This window comes from Nannospalax galili, unplaced genomic scaffold (genome assembly GCF_000622305.1).
Source record: "Nannospalax galili isolate Female #2095 unplaced genomic scaffold, S.galili_v1.0 scaffold851, whole genome shotgun sequence".
Lineage (NCBI taxonomy): Eukaryota > Metazoa > Chordata > Mammalia > Rodentia > Spalacidae > Nannospalax > Nannospalax galili.
In genome coordinates, this window is record NW_008330578.1 from 12,382 (window position 1) to 20,392 (window position 8,011).

The following is an 8,011-nucleotide window of genomic DNA, read 5'->3' on the forward strand; positions in this document are numbered from 1 at the left end:
GGTCTTAAACACCCAAAAGGAAAGTATAACCAAAGAGTAAAGTCATCAGTATATTTCTTTAAGAGTTCGAGGGATTACACTTCCCAGACATTAGGCTTAAGTCCAGTTCTTATGTTATTTAGACAATTATGTCTCATTGATGATTTTGTTCCTAATAAGATGTTACTCAGATGTAAGACTTCAAATCTTGGTCTACAGTACTGTAGTGCCCACTTACAGCTAAGAGAGGCAACCCACTATTATTCTAGCCTAAAAAATAAAATGATGGCTAAATTTGTTTTCTCTCCCTATCTAGAAGCCTTTGAGAGGTAACTGACACTGATTCTAGCCCCTCCCTACAGCTATCAGAATGCCTGAAAACAAATCCTGAGTCCATCACTCTCGAATTCAGCCCTGGCAGAGGAGAAAAAAAAAATGAGCTGTTACCTTGGTGCTAACCATTGCTCCTTGCCTCTTCAGATATTTTCAGGACCAAATCCAAAAACTAACTCTTACTAATTTTAATCAGTTGTTACTTTCCTTCCCGTCACATGTATATGAGCACCTGTCAACCATCGAGGACCCTGTTCAGATGTACTGAGAGACAACCCCTGCTGCCTAGTGGACCCCTAATCCAGCCTACCCCGCCCCCACATCGACCCTGTCCAGTAGGAAGTAGCAAGACGACAACGGCGCCCCCTATCCTATAACACAAAAGGCTGGAATGTTAAGGTTCAGATAGCCATGCCCCCTCGCCAACAGGATCCCAAGGATCTCATGCTCCTGAGAAAAGGGAACCTAGCTGATAAAGCACCTTGGTCTTTGAAGTCAAGAGAAGCAGACTTTTCTCCACTGTTTGGCCAACACAGCAGGCTTCCCCTTTGATCTCTAAAGAGGACAGGTTTTAACAGTCCTGCTCTCCCACCCCACCCCCCAGCTTAAAAAAAGTACATCTTCCCGCCTTCTGCAGGAAGCAGAAGCCTCCCTTTTAAAAGACCCCAGCTCAAGACCTGGGCAGACATTTTCCCTGCCCGGAAGGGAATCTGTCCCATGTGTTCCTTTGCTAATAAACGCTATTTTGATGGAGTTTTAGCTGGGCCTTGGTGCCTCATCATCCATTCGCTCGTTCTCCGCCAACTTTTTACCTATCAATTGGCATCTGTTGCAATATATCTTTCATTTTGCTACTTGGATAAAGGCTTGAACCTTTTCAAAAAAATCTTTTATTTTTTGTATTGTTAGTCTCCAGTAATTTCTGTTGTAATATTTATTCTTTTTGTCTAGCTATTTTAGCTTTGACTTGCTCTTATTTTTCTAATATCTTGAGGTATATCATTAGGTTATTTTGTGGGAGCTCTCTGATGTTTTTAAATGTAGATATTCGTAGTTGTAAACTGTGTTTGCTATATCTCAAAAGTTCTAGCATGCTGCGCTTTTATTTTCATTTGGTTTTATTTTTTGTTTTCCCTTTGATTTCTTCAATGACACACTGTTCATTCAGAAGTGTGTTATTTAATTGCCACATAGTTAATTTTCATAGTTTTTTTGATGTGGATTTTTAGTTTTATTACAGCTTTATTTTTATTAGTTTTATTTTTAGTTTTATTTATTATGATCTGATAACATACAAGAACTTATTTCAATTTTTTGTGTTAATATTTGTTTTATAATATAAAACACAATCTATTTTAGAGAAGGTTCCATGGGCTACTGAGAAAGTGAACATTCTACAGGTGTTCAATAGAATAGTCTGTAGGTGTCTGTTAAATTCATTTGATTTGTGGTGCAGTTTAATCCGAAGTTTATTGATTTTTTTTTCCATGAATGATCTCACTGTTGGTAGAATGGAGCATTGAAGACAACTACTGTTACTGTATTGGACCTGTCTTTCCTTTTCAGTCAGTGTTTTATGAAGTTGGGTACACTAATGTTCAATCTATGTGTCTTTATAATCATATTTTTTGATGAATTATTCACTTTTAATATATAAGGATCTTTATCTCTTTTGATTTTGAGCTCCGAATTGTCAGATATTTGTGTAACAACTTATGGATATTTTTAGATTCCCTTCGTTTAGAATATCATTTCCCTCTGTTCTAGTTTGTTTCTCCATTTCTGTGACAAAACACTCTGGCCACTACCAACTTGGGGAGGAAAGAGTTTATTTGTCTTTTATCTCCCAAATCATAGTTCATCAGGGAGCCCAAGGTCTGAGCTCAGGACAGGGGAACATGGAGGTAGGAGCTGAAGCATAGGTCATGGAGGAATACTGCTTACTGGCATGCTCCCCTGGCCTGTGCTCAGTCTGCTTTCTTATACAGCATAGGCCCACCTGCCCAGGGGTGGCATCACCCACAGTGGGCTGGGCCCTCCTACATCACTCAACAATCAAGAGAATACCTCACAGACATGGCCACAGGTCAGTCCAATGGAGGAAATTCCTCAATTGACTCTCCCACTACCCAGGTGTGTCAACATTAAAGCTATTCAGCACACTTGACCTGTTGTCAACTTGACACACAAACATCACTATTAAATCACCTTTCCATTTCTTGTTCCTAAGACATGTTAACATTAATATCACAACATAAGGCAGTACAACCTTGAAAGTCCCACAGTCCTTAAAAAATCCAAACACCCAAAAGTCTATAGTCTCTTTTAAAAAAGTCTCTTAACTGTGGGCTTCTGTAAAATCCAAAACAAGTATTGTCTTATTTCAAAGGGAAGAATTGGGCACACCTAAGTAAAACCAAAGTCCAGCAAAGTAGCTCAAGGCTGGACATCTGGGATTTACTCATGGTCTTCTGGGCTCCAAAGGGTTCTGGAAGTTCCACCTCTCTGACTCTGCTGTTCATAGCACTCAGCTTGTCTTGCAGACCCAGGCTGGCTCCATTCCACACCTGCCACTGCCCTTGGTGGTCATCCCATGGTCTTGGCATCTCCAAAAAGCTGGGGTTGCCACTGAAACTGAGGCTACACCTTCACCAATGGTCTCTTCTTGCCTCTTGGGGTGCAAAGCCTCAGATTCTCTCCATGACCCTTCAATCCTGGGGTCCTCACTACAACTGAAGCTGTTCTTTTACCTATGGCCTTTCTTGGCCTCTCAGAGTACCAAGTCTCAGCTGCTCTCTGTGACCCCTTCATGCTTTCAACACCAGAACCATGCAGGAGACTCTTACACATTACCAAGTCCTGCTTCCAGCTAGAGATGGAGGCTCAGGCCCCCTCTCAACTACAGCTTCTGTGGGCAGACCCTGAGGAAATACCTCCCAGAAGATTTTACTACAGTGATGCTGGTCTCTTGTTACTTACAGCTGATTTTTCAGTCCCAGCTAACCAGCATCAATTGTCCCAGTAAGCAAAGCTTTTAAACTTCAGGTTCTGTTCTCTTCTTAATCACAGCTGATTCTTCAGCTCCAGCCAACCAGAACCCACAGATTCTCAATTCAAAATATCACACAAAGCCCTCATAATCGCTACTTCCCTTTGAAACTTCACAAATTAGGACTCCATCATCCACAACTCCTTTGTTCTGCAAGACAGGGATTATCAGAGCTACTGTTTTCAGTGCCCCTCCCTTTAGCAGAGAATGCAGCCTGAATTTTAAAGTTTTAGGCTCATCTCACCTTAGGGCCTGGCTTCCTGGTTTCCTACACGGAAGCAGGAGCTGAAGGACATGGAGGATCACTGCTTATTGGCTTGCTCCCCTGGCCTGTACTCAGCTTGCTTTCTTATACAATGTAGGCCCACTTGCCCAGGGGTGGCACCACCCACAATGGGCTGGGTCCTCCTACATCACTCAACAATCAAGAGAATACCCCACAGACATGGCCACAGGTCAGTCCAATGGAGGCAGTTCCCCAATTGAGTCTCTACCCAGGTGTGTCAAGTTGATACTAAAGTTATCCAGCACACCCTCCCTTTCACTTTGTGTGTTTGCCAATGAATTGTGTTTCATGTAGGTAGCAAACAGTTGGATTATGTTTCATTTATTTATTTTTATTTTTCTGAGATCCCTGTAGCCCCAGGCTGGCTTTGATCACAGGAGTGCCACCTGCTTCTTCTATTGTGATTCATTGTTTCTCAGGTTCTTGTGAATGTGCTTATCTTTCTTCCTATTTTATGTGTAGGATTCTGATAAATATCTTCAATGCAGGCTTAATGGTTATGAATTCCATTAGTTCATGCTTATCTTGGAAGTCTTAGAAGGTCTTTATCTTTCTTTCTGTTTTAAAGGATAATATGGTAATTTTGGTTGATAGTTATTTGCTTTCCAGGATTTAACTGTATCATTTCATACTTTCCAGGCCTTGAGAATTTCTGCTCAGAAATCTGGTGTATTGGGTTGGGTTTGCCTTCATAAATAATGTGCCCCTTTTCGCTTACTTGTTTCTCTTTCCCCTCCCCTCCACTTCCCTCCCCCTCCACCCCACTTATTTTTTCTATACTCTTGAGATTTTAAGTATGATGTAATTAATTTTTCTTCTTTGTATTTTCCCCTTAATTTGGGCCATTTTCTGCTATTTATGAAATTGTTTCTTGTACTATATTATTTTCTCTTATGTTGCTGTGAACAACTTCCTGCCAGAAAACAACTTAAAGGGTTTATTTTGGCCCATAGCTTCAGAGGTTCTTTCTATAGTTGGTTGCCCCATGTACTTGAGTGGAACATTGTGTTGATGGCAGTCTGTTGTAGAGGAGCTCTTTATTTTGTTTATAGATAGGAAGCAGAGAAGGAGAATGCAGGAAGGGTCCAGTGTGAGATACAGCTCCAAGGACATGCCCTCAGTGACCTACCCCCACTAGGCCCACTCTTAATGGTGCCTTCGTATTGTGGGTCTGTCAAGGGATGAATCCATTGATTAGGTCTTAGCCCGCAAGGATTACTTGTCTCTGGAATTTCCATCAGTGGCATGCCTCATCATTTCCCTGGGAGTTTCTTAAGCGATTGAAGTTGACAATCAAAATTAGCCATCACTTATGCCTTTATTTTATAACTCAAATCCCTCTTCTATACCCATAATTCACAGATTTGGTCTCATTCTTGTCTCAGAGGTGGGAATGTCGTCATAATTTCTTATCTTTTTCTTATCTGAAATGTAATAAATAATCAACTTTGTTTTCAACTCTGATATTCTTTTTTTCTGCTTAACTTGGTCTATTGAAGTTTTCTACTGAGTTTTGTTTTTTAAATTTATATATTTATTTTTGATTTTTGTATGTGGGTGTTTTGCCTGCATGCATGCAAGTACACCATGTACGTATAATGGCCATGGAGGTCATAAGAAGGTTTCAGAACCCTGGGAACTGGAGTTATGAACAGTTGTTAGCCACCATGTGGGTGCTGGGAACTGAACCTGGGTCCTCTGCCAGAGCATTCAGTGCTCTTAACCACTGAGTCATCTCTCCAGCCCCTTCTACTGAATTTATGTTTTTAAAAATACTCTTATTAATCCTTTCATTTGCAAGATCCAAATGATCCTTTCATTTGCAAGATTTCTGTTCTTTTTTTTTCAGAATCTTCTCTCCTATATTGTTTCCATTCATATTTTTATTTGTATCACATTTGAAGTCATTGATCACCTTTAAAAATTAGACTTTTGTTCCACCTCTGAATTCTGCTGTTTTGGAAACCAAGCCTTTAACACATAACCTTTTTGGGTGATACTTTATATCCAAACCCAAATATCTTATTTCTATAAAAATAAAATTGTACTGCTCTCTTAGCTCCCCATTCAGATATCTAGCATTAGGTATATATTTGTAATAGATAAGATGTTTGCATTCATATGTTTGCTCAGGAAGGACACAAAGGTCATTCTGAGGGACAGGAAGAGTTTTCATACATAAGCACATGCACACCCACTTAGGAATAGTAATTTTGCTTCAATGTATGCAACTTTCCTGACTTACTTAATAGTAGTATCTTTCAAAAGATATTGACTAAGTTTAATAGGCTTACATGTTTACAATAGGAATTACAAAGAAATGGAGAGTGTATATTGAAAATTCAGTGCTTAATTCAGTGACTCTGACCTCAAGTATTTAAAAATGTTAACTGAAACTTGACTCTATAGGTCTTAATATATGTGACAGAATGCATGAAATCTGATGAGGGAGGCTATGAGGAAGGTAAAGATAGGGAGGGGTCTAAATATGATTAATATGTATTGTATGAAATGCACAAAAGTCCAGTAAAATATATATTGGAAAATAAGAGAAAGAAGACACATTTTATTGCAGTTAAGTCTCTTCTATAATAAAGGGCTACTGATATGTTTTCAAGCAGAAGCAAGCCTGTAATCTGAAAACATTTTTAAGATGGGTCATATTTATAATATGGTTTAATTGAAATAATATTGTACATACTAAAAAACATGGGAGATATACTATAATAAACTTTTAAAAAGAAAAAAATGCTAATTGATATATTTATCCTTGCTTTTCTAGTGATATGCAGCTTTCGAGGATCTGTCCCCCAAGGACTGGTCTTAGAAATAGGAGAAACAGTCCAGATTCTTGAAAAATGTGAAGGTAAGTGTGAGCTTATAAGCACATAAAGTGATCAGTTATGAAGTGTTATGGTTACATTAATAGATTACTAGCAGTCATTGCGATGCCATAGTTAATCATATTATATACTATTACAAAATCTTTTCCAATCTGTATTCATAATAAAGGTATAATTTTTTTTGGTCTTTTTGAGACAGGGTCTCCCTGTAGCCCCAGCTGTCCTGGAACTCACTATGTAGACCAGGCTGGCCTTGAACTCACTGAGATCTGCCTGCCTCTGCCTCCCAAGTGCTGGGATTAAAGGTGTGCACCACCACGCCCAACATAAAGGCATAATTTTTGGCTTTGTGATAACAATTAATAACAATTAAAGTCCAAAAATATGTTCCAATGAAGTCTGGTTCAACTACTATCTTTTTCTGTGACATGTGGGCATTTTTCCTATAAATTTATGCATTCTGAAAATATATCTTGTTCTTCAAAATTGTGCAGTGTAATCAAGTTATGGAGAAATCATACAGAATCAGAGCAGTGACAAAAAAAAATTTGAGGGACTGGGAAGATGGTTCATTTGGTAAAGTATGTGTGGCACAAACACAAGGACCTGAGTTTGGATCCTTATGCAAAAAGCTGGACATGGTGGGCATAGCTCTAACCATAGCAGATAGCTAGAGGTCAGTGGCCAGCCAATCTAGCTGAATCTGTGAGCTCCTGGTTCAGTGAGAGACCCTCCCTCAAAAAATAAGGTGATGAACCTGGCATGGTGGTGCACATTTTTAATCCCAGCACTTGGGAGGCAGAGGCAGATGGATGTCTGTGAGATCAAGACCAACCTGGTTTACATAGTAAGTTCCAGGCTAGCTGATGCTACAGGGAGACCCTATCTCAAAAAAACAAAACAAATAACACAAAACAAAAAAAGGTGACAAGTGACTGAGGAAGATATCTGATGTCATCCCTGGCCTCTACATACATGATCACACATATACACACATTTCCACATGTGCCATGTGCACATACACGAGCATGTAAACACATATATACCTTCCCCTGCAAAAAAAAGAAAAAAAAAGCCACCCCCTCCCCCCAAAAAAAGAAGAACAAAATTGATGTCCTGGGAAATAACTTCGGCAACCTAGTCTAGCAGTTCAGCATGTCTAGAAGTCACCTTAAATGATATAAAGTAGAGGAGCTATTGTGTGGGCATGTGGAAGTGACACTCTGATACATTTGGGCTATTGTTAAGCTGGTATGTAAATTTAACCTACCATGACTCTGGAAATATACAAGTTTAATAGTATAATTTGTTGGAAAATGGTCTCTAGTACAGTGCTCATTTAAAAATTTAAATGTATAATATAAATTTTAAATTTAGAAGTATAGATCAGCATTCTTTCATGATAAAGACTCAGCAAAAGAATGAATATAATTTCTTTTTTCCTGATATGTATGGTAATATTTATATACTATGTATTATATATTTTATATTATTAACTCATTAATTATACATATTATGAGT

At 38.8% G+C, this 8,011-nt stretch overlaps 1 protein-coding gene across 1 annotated transcript in view; it reads left to right on the forward strand.

The window, feature by feature from the left end:
* Positions 1 to 6,435: 6,435 nt before the first annotated feature.
* Positions 6,436 to 8,011, forward strand: part of Dock3 (dedicator of cytokinesis 3) — a 480,991-nt gene continuing 479,415 nt past the window's right edge. The window contains exon 1 of the mRNA XM_029554349.1: positions 6,436 to 6,513. The gene's annotated coding sequence lies outside the window, so the exon portion shown is untranslated. The remainder of the gene's footprint in view (positions 6,514 to 8,011) is intronic.